The sequence below is a fragment of the Rissa tridactyla genome, chromosome 8, assembly GCF_028500815.1.
Source record: "Rissa tridactyla isolate bRisTri1 chromosome 8, bRisTri1.patW.cur.20221130, whole genome shotgun sequence".
Lineage (NCBI taxonomy): Eukaryota > Metazoa > Chordata > Aves > Charadriiformes > Laridae > Rissa > Rissa tridactyla.
This window is the reverse complement of record NC_071473.1, coordinates 11,548,075-11,567,584: the sequence shown is the minus strand read 5'-3', so window position 1 is coordinate 11,567,584 and position 19,510 is coordinate 11,548,075. Positions and strand designations below refer to the sequence as shown.

Below are 19,510 nucleotides of genomic sequence, written 5' to 3'. Positions count from 1 at the left end.
ATCCAGTCTGATTGCAGGAGTTATTGTAATTTTATTTTTTGTAAGGGAAGGCGTAAGGCTTTTATATGCACGTATGTATATCTGAGTGTAAAGCAACATGCAGTAATTAGATAAAGTCAGCAATAATAAGAAACTGGAGCTTCCTATTAATAATTTCTTGAGCTATTTCTGCTGTGATTATTTGTGAGCAAATCAGGAAGATCTGAACCTTTAAAGCTTAGCAAAATACAGACCTACACCCTGTAAAAAACAAAACAAAACAAAACAAGATTTATATAAAACTCTATGCTCCCTGGGATCAGGGAATTCTTCCTAGCAGCACCGGCTATTTCTGGCCTTCACTTGTTTTTCCAAGAATTTGTCACCTATGATCTGCTGCCTGGACTTACTTCACTGCCATATGTTTATCAGTACATTTTACAAGTCATTTTAAAAACAAAAGCCAAAAATCACTGCAACAAACCCCAGAAGTATCTGTGGAAAATGAACGAGCAGGCTTATAATTACTGATGTTGAATGCTCTGTTATTTTCAGATTAGTTCTGTTGAATAAATCTCAACGTGAAGGGATAAGATACTACTTAGTGTTCTGAAGTAAGAATCTGATCTGTAATGATGAGCTATAGATGATTAACCATTTGTAGATATTTTTTTTCCTGAGTAATGTCAGGAAAAAACCCTACAGTGTAAAAAGTAAGAAGTGCCATATACTTATGAAAATTCGGCCACGATTTCAGAATTCTTCAGCTATTCTCTTTCTTTTCCTCCCAGTATCCAGTGATTGAATTCAGATCCAGAAGAGTGCAATGGCTTTTGCTACCACGTTGGATGCAATGTAAGTTAAAGACAAATGTCAAATTTTCCTTTAGAGCAAGATATTAAACAGCCTAGGTAAATGACAAGAATTTGTCCACAACGTAATCTTAATACCACGTCTATAAACTGTGGAATATTTTGTGTTGTGTTTTAATTCTTTTGTGTATGTGTAATTTTCATTTCTTTGCCCAGGGCACATATTTCAGAAATCACCAAATTACTTAGCCTAGTTAGTGATCTGCATTTTATTATCCAGAAGTAAAAACCTGAAAGACAAGAACAATCATAGAACAGCAAAACATATTTGTTTTAAGTGATAGAAAGGAGAACGATGATTCATAATAGGAACTGTAAGTGTTGATTTTCCAAACGAGATGGGAACAATTGATTATGCTACTGTGCTTTTGAAACAAAAAGATGTAACGAGCGTAAGCAAGTGTCTAATTCTTCTTGATGCTGGCTCAGAATAATTTCTCTGCTTTAAACTGCAAAAGGGATCGTATATCCCACACTGAGTTAACAAGCCTTTACTGTAGGTGTTTTCATTATTACCATTACATTATAGGCAGGCAATTATATTGAGTATAAAACCCTTTTTACACTTCACTGATTACATTTTTAGTAACAGGTCATGAACAAATTAATCACCTCTTCGAAGAGTGTTCATTAAAAATTGTCTTTTTTAGTCTTTCTCTAAGGCTTTCCAAGTTTGTGTAAACAATGATTACAGCTCACAACCTGATACTCTGCTCACATTGAGTAGCACCTTCCCACAAGATGCGGTGGGATTGTTTATGCTGTACAGTGGGAGTTAGCATACACTCTATGGGCTCTACACCAGCCTCAGCTGCTTCAGGGATGTGAAAAATCAGTAGCAGGTACTTAGGGTCTTTAAAGCAATTATTCCATCAACCCATCCCCTTATTTTCAAAATATTAGAGCTTTAGATCACTCTTGACCTTAAGGTTGTATCCAGAGCATGTTAATGGTCTGCTAGTTGCATTCCCTGTGCTCATCTTTTTTGAACCTACTTTTTCCTTTAGCTTCCACAGTTTCTTGCAGTCATGAGATTCAAAATTTAATAGTGTGTTGTTTGAAGAATGAATTAATTTTTTGGTTGAATATTCTGCTTCATAATTTCAATGCATGTATCCTAGTTCTCGTAACACATGAAATGGAGAATTCTTGCTTTTCACAGTGTTAAAGGAGACATTAGATCTGACAGTTGAGGAGTTGCTTCAAGGGCTGAATCTCTCTTCTGTGCAAATGGACTTTGTGGGTTCAAGGAAAACCCCAGTGTCTGGAGCTCCAAGCATCTGCAGTGGCCTACCACATCTTTGCAAGGTATTAGATGAAGCTCATCAAAACTATTTTTGAAAAAAATGTATTACAAAATGGTATCCAGATGAGATTATTTAGCATTACAAGTCCTTACGCAGCTTTTAGGAGAATCACTTACTTGCTAAATAGAGTGCAACAGCTCCTTGGGAGCCGTTCCAGTCTATCAGGTAAATCTGTAATTAGTATCCAGTTGATCTGAAGCATGGTGCTGTCATTATATTGATATAGACATACACATTAGAAAACATTACTGCCTGGGCACGGCAGGCATTTCACAGACTCTAATAACTCAGCCATTTTATTTTTTAAAGCCTAGTAATTTTTGTTTCAGAGTTAAAATATAAAATCATAATTGCAACAACATTTTTAAGTTTCAGTTAAGCATAGACCAGGTGAGACATCTGTAATTTTTTCTGTGATTTCTATGTTTTGAAAATAGTCTGCTAGATTTTTTTAAAAGAACTGAGTGGGGTTTTGTTTATTCTTTGTTTTTTTTAAGCAAATAGGTCGTATGGTGATATTAAACTGGTAGCAACAGAAAAAAAAAGGAGGAAAGACTGTCAGGTGGTTTTGTGAAAATAAATTAAAAAAAAAAAAGAAGTTTGGATTTAGTGCAGCTGAGTGGAATCCCACTTCATTTTGTTTGAATTTCAAAATTTAGTTCTCGAAATGGCAGAGGTTCATGCCCTTTTGTGGTAAATGGAGGTCCCATATTTTTGCATAGAGGTTTAAAATATGTGTCCATGACTAAGACAGAAGGAAATAAAATGATGTGTCAACTTGCATCTGCTATACTTCCATCATATTCAATAAAAATTAGAATAATTACACTGAGGTTGATTTGGCAGTATAAATGAAATTCAGGCATAAGAATGCTGTGAAGTTTCTATGGGCAGGAGCAGATGCACAAATCAGTTACTTTGGATAACCTCCCCACCTGATTACCGATTATAGTGCATTTGCAAGTCACTCAGTCTTCTTTTGAATGGTGGCTTAAGCCTTCATTATTAACTAAGCATTACTTTTTCTTCTTCATACATTGACTAGAGGTTTGAGATATGAAAAGCAAAGCTCAGAGGTCTGATGGTGTTATCTGATGCTTAGAAAATGGATATTGTCTGCAGATTCAAAAACAGGAAAGTGGGTCTCGCTTGTATTTTTTTCCGTGGCCTCAATATACCACAGCCACTGTAAGCATAAAACAGATTTTTTAATGGGCCAACATCAATAACAAACTATTCTCATTCGCGTGACATGTTTGAAAGGAACAATGTGAACAAAGAGTGAATACTACATGGAGTATTTCAGTCTGATACATTTTCAAACAGAACTACAAAAGCTGTGAACCGTTACAAACACACAGGGTTGATTGATTTTGCTTTAAAATCACATTTAATGTGAAAATTTGTCTTAAAAATAAGCCAAATCAGGCATGCTAGTATACTTGGCATAAGTGAAATCAGAAATGCGAGTGCTTATTGAACAAGACATCAAGACCAGTCTTGTGACTAATGCAATAGACTGGAGCCGAGGAAAACCTGATACATAATGATTTTTCGGTTTATTTGTAGGGTGGAGAATAATATGGGCAAAATAATAATTCTTAATTCCAAAAATTAAGAAATATTTTGAAAGAAATGGAAACAAGTTTGGGTCAGCCAAGCACTGGCTGACTTACACATGGTCTTTTCAGTAAAAAAGTAAAATCCAAACTGAAGTATTCACCCAGCTCTGAAAATGAGGGCATCTTCTACATTCAGTCTCTAGCTTTTTCACCAGTCCCACCTGGAGAAAACATGCGTAAGCTCCTCTTGTTCTTGTCCCACATATGTAGCAGGAATTTAAAAAAAAAAAAAAAGGAAAAAAAGCCTCGTGTAAGAGCGCAGAGCTCTTCCTTATGCAGTATATGTACCTCAACTAGCATAGGTGGGCTTTGCCCTCGTTGGGACTGTGGGTCTACCTTTGTAAAACTGCGATGTGATTGGGATTCTTTTTAAGCTATTGGTCTAGGGAGTGAATGGGATCAGTGAAGATAAAATCTTTGAGAAACAGAAATCTTATTCCAACATCATGAAATGCCTTCCTAGAAAATCTTTTGGATTAATTCATCATCCACAGTCTTTCCAGGTGGTTGTTTATTCAAAAGCTTTAATTTTCATCATAGATTTAGCTTTGTCCTAAAGAAAACTCTTGACAGAAATCAAGCTTTTTAGACTGTACTGAGCACAAATATAGAGTGTAATTACAGTGAGCAAATAATGGAAGAGACCAAAAACTGGAGATCAGAATATTCAAAACATTCACAGAGAATAAAAATTACATTTGATTTTGTAAACATGTTGCCTGGTAACACTGGGATTAAGACCTTATCCAATAGTTTAGGAGCAAGTTTAAGATGGGAACTTCACATTATTTGAATCTCTCTGCGTTTGCTGACAAGCTGTCTGTAGCACACTTCCTGTTTTCATTTTTGAATACTGCAAATGATAAAAATAATGTTCCAAATCCAGTAAGGACTTAAAAGTTATATTAGTGATGTTAACAATTTAGTAAGCAACCTTGGGCTGCAGTACTGTCCTTTAACAACCACAGTCAGACTGATGGTCTAATGCAAAAAACTGTTTTGTCAATATAAAAAATAAAGTATGACAATCAAAAAGTGCAGTACAAGGTGAAAACAGTTATAGTGAGAGGCTGATCTGTAGTTACTGCTCCAATTCCACTGAGATTTCCAAACATTCTGTTGTTTCCATTAACCTCTCTCCTTCTGCCTGCATCCAAATCATGCTGCCCAGCCTCTTACACCAGAAGGCAAACTAGAGATGAATTTGAGTGTTCATGTCCTCATACTTTATCAGGAATTTAAGGTAATTTTATCAAAGTAATAATATTTATATTATCTGGGTGCTGACGTTTTGTGACAACTTCTAATAAACATCCAAGGTTTTTTTCACAGGCACAATAACTGAAGCAAATATTTATCACATTATTAAACTATTACGTACAACAGTATATTTTGTAGCCTACCTCAGGCCATCTAGGTTTCCTAGCAAAGTAAGCGCCAAGAGAGCAAAAGAGCTACAGAATACCCAGGGAGATTAAATGTCACAACAGCAACTCAAGAAAGTCAAATCTTGACTCAAGAAGGCTCCAGCTGTCAGAAGAACTTTTAAGTATCACTCTTCGTACATATTTTTGTTTCTCAAAAATCTCTCTAATGTTCTGGTCTGAAAGTCTTGTGCATTTACCATCATTCTTTTGCACATGACTTCATTGTTCACTCTGTGAAAATGAAGTTTTGTACTTTTATTTCTTCCCATGAAGTAGGGATTTTTAGGACAATTGTCAATGTAGTGCATCAGCAATAAATAAAGCTTCAAGTCAAGATAAAAAGGAAGTGTTGTGCCACACCATTTTCAACTATCTAATATATGAAAATGTTTCATGTATTCTTGAGTTTCACTTTTTCTGCTTGAGGACTAGGCGAGTGATCCAGGTGTAATATAAGGAATCAATCAGAAAGCAAATTTGCTCATCTTAAAATCTCTCCAAGATAGAAAGCAATTTTGAAAAAATGTTATTTTGTTTTAGCTGCCTTTTCACATCACTCTTTTTCCTTTTCTTTTCCCTCTGCCTAGCTGTTGGGAATTTTGAGGGGGGATTGGTCAATTTTCTGTTGAAGGAGAAACAAATGACATGAAGTCAGTGCATTTTCTTAGTTTAAATTCTTCCAGTTTTAGTGTGCACAAGCATAAGTACTTATAAATAGCCTGCAGTCAATCTTGTTTTTAAATATACCAGCCGAGACATCAGCAGTACTTTTCTAGAAGGCACTGTGCCGTAAGAGCTTGCTATAGTTACACAGTCATACTTGCCTATTGCAAGGGCATACAAAATTATCAATACATCTTCCTTCAACGTTAAGCTATGGCTTTATCAGGTGATCATTAATACCTTTTCTCAGTACTGTAGACTCACCTGGATCAAGAATCATGGTCCAGATGATCAGGTGTACAAATCAGACAGAGTATGTAATATGAACTTTACACTTGCTTTATTTCACCCTTAGGACAGATGATACTCTCCTGTTAGTGTTCCACAAGATAACATGTTATTTGGGTTGATGGGTTGTGTTTTGCTTATATAAATGGTTGATGCTGTGATTGCACCTACAAAAGCCCCAGTAGCTGGGTAAAGTATGCCCTGGAGTAAGCGGGTCACCTTGCCCTTATACCTGTGTCTTGTGGAACAGAATATATACGTTCTGTCAGGAGGACTTGGCAGCCTACAATTCTGTCGCAGGGAACTGCTTTTTTTTCCTCTATCAGACTTATTGTTTTCTGAAATGAAGATTATGGTGATTTGGACTCGGTCTCTTGCGGGGGGAGAAGGGAGGGTCTGGATTAGATCAAGAGGATGTCAGACTTCAGCAAAGACCAGCCATGTAGGAGTAACAGAGGTGAATCACAGAACTAGATGATAGGAGAGCAGGAATGGATATCATTGGGGTAATTAGCAAGGACGTTCAGGCTCATGGGAATTGTTTGTGAATATATTCTGGAGAACAGAACATTGAACAATTAGTGCTTGAAGCTGAAGGCATTACAAAACACCAGATTAACTGATCCGGGCTATGCTCATGTAATTGTTTTGCACGTTAGCTTCTAAAAGTACAGATGATTCCATGTTACAAAGGCTCCTGAGAATTTGCAAGTGTGAAAAGCTACTTAGGAGGCTAATGAGAGAGGTTAGATTTTCATTTCCCAAAGCTACGGGAGTATACTTCTGAACAGGGACTTAGTTTTATTTATTTCAGAGAAGATCCTTTGAGGCAGTTTGAACTTTGTTATTATCACTCACACTCGATGTTTATTGATAACTATTCTTTCATAAAATCTTCTACCGAATTATTACTGAAATATCTGTTCAAGTTTGTATTCTATGGATCCAATTCAAGATTATAGATTCCACTAGAATTAGAACGGGGATGTATTTGTCCCCCCGTGACCAACATTTCTGTCCCTGTTTCTAGTTCTTATGCTTTTTTGTATAGGGACCCTGAATCTATGATTAAATGTTATTTATTAGGCCCTTTCCTTTGAGAGCTGTTTCAGAGAACAAATATGTGAACAGACTGGTAAATGAATTTTCAACCTTTACTTTCGATTGATCAGACTTGAAATCATTACTACTTTTCATTTGGTCTTTTTCTCATTTCTTTAAAATCAATCTGTACTCAAAGAACAGTTTGTAAACTGAATACAAACTAGGGATGTCCTCTCAGGTCTGGACCAGAGTTCTATTTGGTGAGCCTCACAAGCACCTTCATATGTGTAATGCAGTAGTTTTATAGAATGCCTGCTGTGGAAATATATTAGCTACTTTGCTGATAGGCCACTTTAACATATGGCAGAAAAAGAGACAAAGGGAGAGGATGGATTGCTAACATACCTCACCTTTAGAGAGAGAGTTATTTTCCTTCATTAATTCACTGTGTTTTTCTTAAACATTATATACTGCTTTAAATATATTACTTTTCTTAGATTTGGACTAGGATTATTTTTACATGCATCCCAGGATGCATGGGATATGTATGCATCCCAAAGGGGAAAAGGTGGTTATTTGATTTTTGAGGTAGTTGTGGAAAACCTCTGCTACTATTGCTCTAAATGCATATGAAACTCATCGTGTTTGAGGCCTTTCCCTAAAATACTATCTTGCTGCAGAACTGGCAAGAATTCCTTGTGGCTTGCAGATACGGGGAGAAAACTGGAAGTTAAATACCTTGCTTACTCTAAATATAGCTGAATGTTAGGAAGCCGAGGCAAACTTAACTTTCACTCACATTTTGACCCCCAGTACAAGAAAGACATAGACATGCTGGAGCCAGTCTGGCTGAAAACCATGAAGATGATCAGGGAGCTGGAGGATGACGTACCAGGAGACTGAGACCTACGTGTCTTCAGTCTTCGAAACAGAAGGCCAAGGTGGGGGGAAATCTAATTGCTGAATTCAATCACCTAATGGGAGGTTATAGAGAAGGCAGAGCCAGAGTCTTCTAGACGTGCACAGCAAAAGGACTGAGCCAATAGACACAGGATGAAGCAAGGACAATTCCAACTAGATACAATGAAAAAGATGCTTCATGGTGAGGGCAATGCGACACTGGCACAGGTTGCCCAGAGATATTGTGGATTCTCCATCTGGGGAGATAATCAAACAAGGCCCTGAACAATTTGATCTAACTTTGAAGTTGGCCTTGCTGTGGGTGGGGCTGGATGGGATAACTTCCAGAGATCCCTTCCAATCTGAATTATTTTATTGATTTAAACTGTGGATTTCTTAGTATGTACATAGGGGATGTAAAGTCAGAGTTTGGAGGCTACCCAAGGGAGAAGGGCAAAGTATACTGAGAGAAAAAAGAATGACAAAATAAAAGAAAGAAATCTGTTTACCCTTTGGAAAAAATCACGTGTAGTAATTCTGTCTTGAGTTGTCAATTATTGTTTGCAGATAATAAAAGCTCTTTAAAAGCTTCATACAAAGCAGCTGAAAGTATATTATTTTTGCCTTGATATGAGACACTAACTGTTATAAAAGCTTTAATGTCCTTTAAATGTTGCAGTATGCAGGAGAAAAAATCAGAACAAGCTAACAAAAAAAAAATTAAAAGTGTGGTCCTCAAAACAAATTAACATTTTCAAATGTCTTAGCTTAGTGATTCCTATAGAGGCACGGATGATCACGAGATGTTGGCCCTAATTTTGTCTCTAGCTGTTTCTGTCACTACCTAAGCTGTTCAGTGACGAGATCCTGGAGATCTGCAAAAATATTTAGAAACGAGATGGGTATTATACAGCTACACACACTGCTAGGGCTATGTTTGAGGAGGAAGAAAGAGCTCCCCACAGACACAGGAGATCTAAGGCACCACGAGGAGGGGGGAGTGCAGAGGATAAGCACCATGTATCAGAGAACGGCACATAGGCTGGAGGAAAAAGTACTTATAAGTTGGAGTTTATATGGAGTTGGGCCCTAGTTTCCTCACACACCAGTGTATAAGTACATACGAACATTGAAATAATGTAATTACAGCAGTTTTTACGTTATTATTTTTGAGTTAGCTATTTGCAAACAGCTGTAGAAGTTTAAAGATTTATAACCATCTGTCATGTAGCTAGATGTAATGCACTAGCACATGATGTTGAATCTTCTTTGTCCACCTTATTCCTGCTCTCACAGGTTCTATATCTGGAAGCTAATAAGTGACGCAAAGACAGAAGTTCAATCACTTACTATGTCCCAACTTCTTTAGCACGGTGTATACTATTAACAAGGTAAGTGCATAACGTGAACAGTTACGTTTTAGCGATCCTGCCAGTAAAATAGTTGCTGCTTTTTTTAGCTCATTCCATGGCAAAGGCTCTTGTGCAGGGTACTGGATATTGCAGTAGAAGGCTCCAGAACTTTTCCAGGAAAAAGTTATTTTCATCTGGCATTTATTCACCTGCTGGAGGCTTATGTAAACACTGGGCAGGAAGTTACAGATAGGCATCTGGAAAGGTTTTTTTCAGAATTTTTATTGAAGTTCTGTAACATATGAAACTGTAAGGTTTCAGAGCTTCATATGATAAATGCCATTTAAACGCAACGAGTAAAATGTTATGTTGCTGATGTTTTTTATATCTGGTGAATATACATTCTAAATATAGATTGTGAAAGGAGGGCTTCCAACTAGCCGTGTATTAAAGGTAGTAAATAAAAAAGCCAACCAGGGTGATGGAATGATTTAGTAATTCTAAGAGAGTTGGAGAATAAAATAGTAGGTAGTAATGACTTCTGGTGGAAATTGGAATGAAATATTGAAGTTTACTTTTCTTATACTGAATAATAAACCCCAAGATATAATAGGTAATCTCCCAAATTTGCTGGTTTTGCTCCTCAGTGCACATAAGGAAGGTGAAATAGTTTTTTCTTATAGTGCAAATGCACCATAAGAAGAAATAAAACAGATTAAAAAAATACCAAATTTTCTTCCCCAGGGTAAAACTCTTTGAAGTGTCCTTCAAATACTTGTCCAATTTCATTGCTCCCCTGGTTGCTGCCTATGGCTCTTTCAATATATTCATACTTATATGCAGATTGTGTTTCACTCCTAATCTATGAGAGCTGGGGGAAACGGGTGATAGGAATAATGGTGTAAGTTGCACATCACATACTGTAGCTCTTTCATCTTGCATCTTCTTTCATCTTTCCTCAGTTTCAAGCCTCTTGTCACATAGGTTACATCATCCTTCACTAATAGGCTACACTTACCCAAGCTATAGTAATGTGTAAATTATATGAACTTATACCTACCTGTCAAACTACTTTTCTAGGAGAAGGTTCCTCAAAAAGAGAACGTATTGTGCCCCTCCTTTCTCTCCATCTGCTAGAAAAGCTAATTTCTTATATCCTGTGAGAAAAGGCTACTGACAGAATGTACAGAACAATCCTATTATCTGCTTCTTGGTTTCCTGATAATTTTCTGGGGTGTCGAGATTTATTTTTTTTATACGTTATTTAGATCTGAGTAGTTTACCTATTTTTGAACTCGGACCCACTTTTTTAAGCCACACATATGTACTGACTCAGGGTTTGTCTTCCATTTTGCTGTTCTTCTGATCTTGGTCTGTTGCGTAACAGCTGTAGTAGCAAGAGATAGAAGAAAGTTTAAACTACGATTTTCTTGAATGACTTCATTCCTTGAAGTGTATGTTTATCTTTGTTTTGTCTTCAGCCTGTAGGGACTAGAAGATATTTTGGGGGAAGTTTTCTGTTCTCTCTGTTGTGTTCTTCAGAGGGTGGAAATAGAAGAAGAAATGACAACAATGTCACACACTTAAATACATGTGAGTAATGGCACATGCACTTGTTAAGTCAGATGTTTCTTTGAAACACCAAAAATTATTAAATTTTCATGGGAAGCTTGAAACATTGTGTATTAAAGCACAGTCACTGTGCTTCATGCTTTTGATAGCAGCCCTTGACTTCCCTTTCTGAGACCATCATAGCAACGTCACATGCCAATGAAGAATAATGCTTTGTTAAAGTGATTATACAAAAATGGAATTGTGGTTTAACCCACTGACATTAAACACTGTATCATTATCAAAACCGTGGATAATTTTATACAGATTGTTCTACAAGGCATAGCTATTTGAATGGCAGCCTTAACTTTTCACTACTCCTGATGAAACTAAGGGTTTGGAAGTGCATTTTGAATAAATGGTCAAACAGCGTGCCTTCTGAATTATGGCTTTGGCTTCAGTAATCTGCAAAACTATGCTGAACTTTCTCTGAGCTTCTTGTAGAAATCCACACTTGGGCTATATTCGTAAACAAAGGGATAAGGCCAGCAGCTCTTAGTGGCATAATCCATACTTGTCAGTGACATGAATGCCAGGTCAAACTTTACTTTTTTTTCTAGGTCAGACTGTGTTATTGTATAGTAACATCTTGTAGCATAATAGTGTCAACTCAATCTAAAACTTGTTCCACAGTCCGGAGTCTGCTGCACAAGATTATGCATTATGATAACTTTCTACTACATGACCACACATCAGTTCAAAGACTTAATCAGAAAACAGCAGCAATCAAATGTTCTGATCCTCCTAGATGTAAATGTGTAGCATGTCGCAGTGCACTTTATCAGTATAAGAGCAGGAAGGGGTTTTGATCTCACCTTTCTGTGCAATGGACAGTGTGTAGACTGTTTCATTGGAATCTAGTCATCAGAGAAATTGCCCTATGCAGCAATGGCTTGAAGCTAGAAACTGATGTTAATTGTCATAATATTGCATTTGCGCACACATTACAAAAAAAAAGAAAAAAGAAAATACACAATTAAAGCTCTTGGAGTTCTTAAAAGCTTAATCAGTACTTACTGAGACTAGATTTATACTTTTTTTAGAAGCTGGGCTTAATATTTATTTGAACTATGAAATTCTAGATTACTGCATAGTAGAAATAGGTTCCCTCTGTGAAGTTTCCTCCTCTCCTCTAGCTATGCTAGAGAAGATCAAGACATATTCTACTGAGAAGAGTGGGAGCACATCTCCAGTGGCATCTTCGCTGATTTCAGTGCAAGATCTCGTATTCTGGATAATAAACATAAGACAAGTTGGCTCCTTAAACACCTGTGTGAGATTGTAGCAAAGGCATCATTCATCTGTAAGAGATTAATGAGAGGCCTTCATTTGCCAGCCCTCCTACAAGCACCTTATGCTTGCTGACATCTGATATTTGCCGCGGTGGCTGGCGTTAACACATTTCCAAGGTAGTGCCACATTGGAACCTTTATCACCTCATCAGCAGCTCCGCTTGTGTTGGCTCTACACGAGGGACAGGTCTTAGGCCACCCCTTCTTGATCAGTGCCAGCCCAGTCCCCACAGAGTGCAAATGAGCCTGCTGAGCTGCCAGCTTGCCCTGATTTTTTTATTTTTTCTTTGCTGTGCAAACAATCAGAATGCCTGAAGGTAATTCCTGTTGTTCAGTCAGTCTGTTAGGTGCGTTATTTTCCATTTTGTGACTACAGGTCTGCAAAGCACATTGGACATATATGATGTCACATAAGAATTCTTTTACTTGGTATAAACATAAAACTTGAGAATATTGCCTAGGGAAGAAATGTCCTACTAAGGAAAAGAGAAAACCTTTCATCTTGTGAAACTTAACAAAATCTTATTTATAGTGAGCAGAGAAACAAATCCTTCTTTCATGCAGGCGAGGCTCTTCCGTTTTCTTTATATTCTTTAATGATGAAGTTAAAAAAAAAGTCATCAGAATAACCTATTAGCAAAATCATTATTGTAATACAGGTTAGAGGTGGTACTTAGTACAGATGGTATATGGCACAATGCATGGTGTAAGAAATAAGTTCCTTTTAAGATATCCACAGGAGACTGGAGTGGTAGGTTGAATGTAGAGAACCCTTACAAATTAAAGTTTTATGAAAGAAAATCTATTGGTTGTTCAAGTTACATACTCTAACGGCTTTGATATTTGTTAGTCTGTGCTAAGGCAAAGAAACGTGCCATGAATTCATGAGTGGCTTTATTAAAGTCTTTTCAGATAAAGTATATTGATTTTCATCTGGACTGATATTCTAACATTCTGTTCAGGATTTGATGATTTCATTCTGTAGTTGCTTGCAAACATTTTTTGCCTTAGGTGTATATATATATAATAGCAGTAACTCTGTAGTATAATAGCATGCTGTATAGGGTATATGCCTGTTAATTGCTTTGATTTGGGTCAGTACACCAGAATGCACGATTTGTCTGTGATTAAAATTTTGTACACTTATAATGCATACAAACACCCCCCCACCACGCACCCCATGTCATTTGTTCCGAAGTACCTTTTTTGCTAAACTGTCTTGATGGATGGACAGATTACCTTACATCCTGTTCTCCTAAATATGTCTGGATGTATTTAGAAAGTTATCATTGTATCAAAAGGACCATAATTCACATTACTTGTTCCATACTTAAGGAAGATCTACATTTAAAGCACCAAACTTTCTAGTTAGTGTATGTAAGTGGCTGCATTACTAGCAGTTCTGGTAGAACGGAACCTCAGATGTGTTCAGTGCTCATTGCATACCCATGCACTTTTGGACTCACTCCTAAAGGAAATTTATAATATAGAAACTTTCTTCTTTTGTTTCATGCTTGGTATTATCATGGGATACAAACAAGGGGCCTGCAGCTAATTTTAAGGAAGCATAAGCATATGCTGTTGTTCATTTTCAAATATATCTTCTTTTCTTTGGAATTGTAATGATTCACGTTGTGCATCACATTTTCAGCAGATAAACAACTTGATTGTGCCAATCCCTTAACTCCGTCAATACCAATAGTTTTATCAGCAGACAGGCGAAATTCTCTTTTTGTTTGTTCTTCTAAGGGATTTCCTCCTTTCTTCCCCTGAGTTTCACGTTAAGACAGAGGATAGCATTGGGGAATTGGGAAAGGTGTTCTTTAGTAGGAACTCCATGTGAAATTTCTTCCTCAGTCCTGATGGTCTTCCGGCTGAATGCAAAAGAAGCCATCCTAAGCAAACTAAGCAAAACAGGTGAAAGCAGCAAAGAACCTGATTTCTGTTGTAACACATTGACATCTCTGGGAAATACGTAAATGGGATGTTACCATCCCACAAGTTAGTTCGCTATATGTATCAGCTGCCAAAAAAATTAGATATTTTACTAAAATGCTCGTAAGTTTTGGCGGTAGTTGCTTTAAAGTATGATCCAGTGTACAGTCATCTGGTTTAAAAATCCAGCCTAGGAGGGCAAAAAACCAGAATGGTGGCTACAGGAGTTTATGCTGTGTTTAAAGCAGTTTCTGCCTACCCATCCCCTCTCACCTCGGAGCAGGCCCCGCTCGTGTTAGGGCAGAGTTCTGCTCCCTTTCTCCAGCCCCATAAATGTGACATTACTTTCTGTAGAGCGGTATGGATTTGATGGAAGGGGTAAGGAAAGGCATAGGTGAGTCATGAAAATAGTTTGGTCTCCAGAAAGGTGAGAAAAGGGAGTTTTTACTGTTAATTCTTCAGATAAGAAAGAGGCTTGACTTTGACTGCCTTATTGCAGATTAGCGCTCTGTTGAACACAACAGGGCAGAGATGGCGACCACAGATCTTTCAAAGCAAAAACAAACCTTTAAATTTTTTCACATTTGGCCTTGCAAACTTCAAGTGGAAGCAGATGCTGCCTTTCAGTAGCACGTAAATGACTGATTCTTGTGAAAGGTGAGCTTTTCAGGAGCTTATCCCGAATGTTTCTGTTCATGCTGCCTTTAGGCATCTCTTTGATCGTCATACTAATAGTGAAGGACCTTGTGACTCCTTGTGCCTTTCTGTGCCTCTCACTAAGGCTTCCAGACCCAATTCAGAGCTACGTATTGAAAAGTTCAGTGCTACAGACCTAAGGTTTCCAGACCTAATTCAGAGCTATGTATCTAAAAGCTCAGTGCTACAAGTCCTAAATCCAACCACCCTCCCTTTTCTTTTTTTAAAGTTGAGGTTTTTGTACAAATATGGAGGCCTGGATTTAAATTGAGTCTTCAAAAGACCATTCTAGAAGGCGCAGCTGAGGGGGATGAGGAGCCGGCACAGCTGAGGGGGATGAGGAGCCGGCACAGCTGAGGGGGATGAGGAGCCGGCACAGCTGAGGGGGATGAGGAGCCGGCACAGCTGAGGGGGATGAGGAGCCGGCACAGCTGAGGGGGATGAGGAGCTGGCTCTGTGGGTGGGGGAGGGAGGAGCCGGTTCCTGTCAGGGGGCGGCAGGGCCGGCTGTGGGCAGTTGGGGTGAAGTGGCTGGGCTGGAGGCTGTGTCTGTGGGCATGGCAGTGGTCAGCCTGGAGAAGTTGGAGCCTGTCTTGGGAGGCATGGAGAATTTTTAAAAGAAGGCGTTTGTGGCCTGCTGTCTAACTTTTGGCGGGCTTTGGGGGGGTCCATCTGCTGCTGGGCTGTGGTGGCTGTGCTGTGCACGCGCTGAGTGGGAGTGCAACTGCTTTCTCTGTAAGTGATTTTTGAAGCACATTAAAGGGCTAGGATGTTACTAGAGAGCCACAGCTGAGACTAGGAGAAATAGAGAGCGATAATGGAAGGACTGCTTGGTATTTTTTTAGGGTATGAGGGAAGGGAAAAGCTCTTCCTCGGGTGTCAGCTGGAGTGTGAATGTGGTAGCTGCTTATACACTAAGATGACTGCTGAGGTGGTGTGAGGAGAGGGAGTAGGGCAGAGGCAGGTAGTTTTGTGTTTAAAAGCAAATAGCTCAGAACATAGGCCTAGAATTTTAGTGCATTGTCATACCCTTGTTTTGCTGAGAGAAACTACTACTCTTGTCCATAGGATGGATGTCAGATTGAGTTTAAAGCTGAATTGTAGATGATCCTTTGGAAGGCTGACTATCTTCCTGCATTTTTTTCTAGGAAAGCGTAGGTTCTTTGGTTTAGCTGAAGGACTAAATGATGTGCGTGCTGTAATCTTACTTCTTGAAAGCAAGGGTGGAAAACACAATAAGATGAGGAAAACTTGAAGCTAATAGAGACGGAAGTGCTGTAAGATGATTTTGCAGGTTGTGATCTGTAAGGGAATGTCTGTGAAGCTTTGTTTGGGAGTGAGACTGCAACAGTGAAAAGACTGGTTGAACTTCCAGATTTCATGGCATGGATAAAGTATAAGCTACTAAGTTGCTCATAACAAAATGATTGGAAATAAGGCTTCAGTGATGAGGACAGAGCTTACTCTTGTAGTTAAATGGTGTAGCATTATAGTTGAAGGAAATCACGCTGTGTTAAGCTAGCTCCTTGATGGGACAAGAATCATACCTGGGATAAAGGATTACTTAACTAGTGCTCAAATTGAGAATTCTGTTACTCAGTAGATGGCCATTGTGCTAGATCATTGCCACCTGTATTAAAAGTCATGTAAGTAAAGTAATCGATTTCTTGCAGTTATCTCATTACTTTTTTTTTTCCCCTTGGGCTATGAGGGAAGGTAATGGGAGAAGCTGGAATATAGGCCCTTGCTCACCAGCTGCTGAAAGCACCTTCCCTGATCCTGCAGGCAGCGTGCTTCCCTGGAAGCTCTAGCTCCTGAGACAGCTGGGGACTCTGCAAGGTGAAATTGCTGTCTTCCAAGCAGTAAACTGAATAGATGAGGTGCAATTACCATTTCTATCTGCCTTTTCATCCTCAGTCCCACTGGTGTGTAGGTATCAAAGGTGACTGTTGGTAATCTTCAGGAAGTAGGTGCTCGGGTGTGTCTAGGGCAGGTACAAGGACTAATTCTGTGCGTAAGAGTGATAGCTGCTTGGTTTAATGACGGACAGAATGTGAGACTCTACCAGTACAGGAGAAGAAAAGCATAAAAAAATCTCTTCTATGTTAACCAGAACTCATACTGGGTTCGTATGGGTAAACTACAGATGAAGATGCATGTTGTATCTTAAACTCCTCTGGAGAGGAGTGAAGAGCACAGCTTTTGGTCAGAACTTAATTGTATCTTTTTAGCTCTTCCCCACACTCCTAGCCCATTTGGGAGAGAGGGGTGACATCCTATGTGCTTGCCCTGCCTAACCTTAACTAGACTCAACAGAGGCGAGGAAAAAGAGGCTTTGTCAGGGGTCATGAGCATAGCATGAGTGCTCTCAGTGGTCTTCTGGAAAAGCCTATTTCTCCCCATCCATTGGGGACGCAGTTTTCTTCACATCAGCTACCTTTATGGGCTGAAGTTAATTTCTACTGTAGTGAGAAAAAGGCTAATGCAATCCATGTATAAATGCTATAAAATGCTAAGCAGGCATGAAAAGACTGTGCAGCCTCTGCATTTGGCACTGATATAATTGCTATTGGAGTATCATCTAGTGTTTGCAGCTCTAGAAGGAGGCCAAAAACTGCAGGGTTTAGAGGAGCTTTTTTTTCCTGACTTAAAATACAGAAAACATCTCCCAAGGTCAAGAAGCCCACTCTATTAGTGTATTAAAGCAAAGACTGAAGAACAATGTGATCGGTCTACAAATACATGCAACCAATTCAGTAGTTTGATAGAGGATAAATTGGTCAATTCAGCAGACAAAATACAACAAAAAAAATAATCTTATAATGGAAGAGGAGCCAATTTGCACAACGTTAGGAATATGTACTTAATAATTTATGTGAAGTAATTGTTCTTGGAATAACTTACTTTGGGTGATAATTATGTTATTGAAACATCTTTTCATGTACTTGGGAGACTTTTCAGGAGTATATGCTGTAGTTCAGGTAGAGATATCGTACATGAAGCAGTAATATCAGGAGCCATGAGACTGCCTTATATGTGGTCCATTGTGCTAACAGATTATAGAGGTGCCTCTGATCTGGGGGAAAAAAAAAAAGGAATCATTGTAACAAACTTCCTTTAATTGAGCTACAAATGTGACTGTATACTACACAAAGCAGGAGAAAACTGCCTTCTTAAAGGTGAAGCAAATCTACCTGATCTGATGCTTTGCTTAATTGATTAGCCAGCACCAAAGCGCTGCCTGAATGAGGGAGGAGAGGAAGTATATTTTTGAACTGACAGATCCCTACTTTTAAATCCCTTAGTTCAAAAATTTATCTATAATTAGCAAAAAGACATCCATATGGTGACTTTTCTAGTCCCAGATGGGTAGCTGTCATTTTGCACATGATCTTTGCTTCTCTTTTGAAGTAGAAATGAGTAATCTTGGAAATATTAATCTGACTTCAACTATATTTATCCTTCTATCAACAGTGATGACACACTTTGATTTCTTTCTTGGCGTACACAGTATGTGCTGCTGTGCAGAGGATTCCAGTTGCCATAATTTTCAGTGGAAAGAATAATTATCACAGGGAACAGTAAGTAAGTTATTATGGAATATTTGTGTATTTAATTAGAAAAGCCAACATTTTAAAGAGTAGTGATGCAAAGATATGCCAAACTTGGAAGTCTGCTAAGGGGGTGATAAAAGGTGTTCTGCAAGTGCTTAAAATTGGCTCCCCTTTTCAGCAATGTGTTACCTGGCACATTAGCAGCTGTACACCTGCTCCTGCCTGGCAGGCTACTGCTGAGAATAGTTACGTCAGAGCAAACAAAAAAGTAAAAATAATTTACCATGCCAGGAAAGACGTTTAGGTATCTGAGTTATCTTATTTTTTTTCTTAACTGCTGGAGTACTAATCCTTAGCATGGTTCTTTCTGCCCTTGTCAATATAGTTTATGTGGTGACATACCTACAGGCAACTTGTGTGTTTAGACTTCCATTTTCTTTTTTGGGGGGCAAAGAAGGGAAAGTAATTGTGTGTGTAAGGGGAAGGTATTTTGTAGTAACTGTTATATCTGTGCATGACTTCCCCCTCTCGTTTTGCAAAACAATAATTTTGGTTGCTTGTGCTTAAATGTCCATATTGAGAGGCTAGCAATCTCTGTAAGCGGTGTGAAAACTTGACATTCCTCTTAGTAAGCATTCTCCTTAAAATGCAGTCTTATTTTGGAGGGGAAAAAAATGTTACAGTACAGTTTTTTTTTTTTTTTTTTACCACAGGCAGTGTCAGAGGCAAGAGGCTAGATCCAATCAAATGAAGTAAATGGAATTACCCTGAATTTACTCCTGTATAAGTGAGAGCTTGTTTCAAGCCCCAAGCTACATGAAAATGATTGCTGTTCTCTTTGCTAGCATTGCCTGTATGAAAGCTGACATAAATACGACCTAGAGTGAACTTATTTAGCAAGTGATAGGGTACATTTCTTCACCATGATTGAAAGGCCTTAAGAACGCACGTCTCAGATGAACGAAGGAA

General features: G+C 38.4%; 1 long non-coding RNA gene across 2 annotated transcripts; it reads left to right on the top strand.

Annotated features, from left to right (window-relative positions):
• The first annotated feature begins 774 nt into the window (after positions 1-774).
• Positions 775-18,551, top strand: LOC128914051 (uncharacterized). 2 transcript variants are annotated; one of them, XR_008468171.1, is made up of 4 exons: positions 775-834; positions 2,014-2,159; positions 9,399-9,493; positions 18,462-18,551. It is a non-coding gene; the product is annotated as an uncharacterized LOC128914051 (long non-coding RNA). The 2 variants fall into 2 exon arrangements; XR_008468172.1 differs by lacking the exon at positions 18,462-18,551 and adding an exon at positions 10,936-11,047.
• The last annotated feature ends 959 nt before the right edge of the window (positions 18,552-19,510 follow it).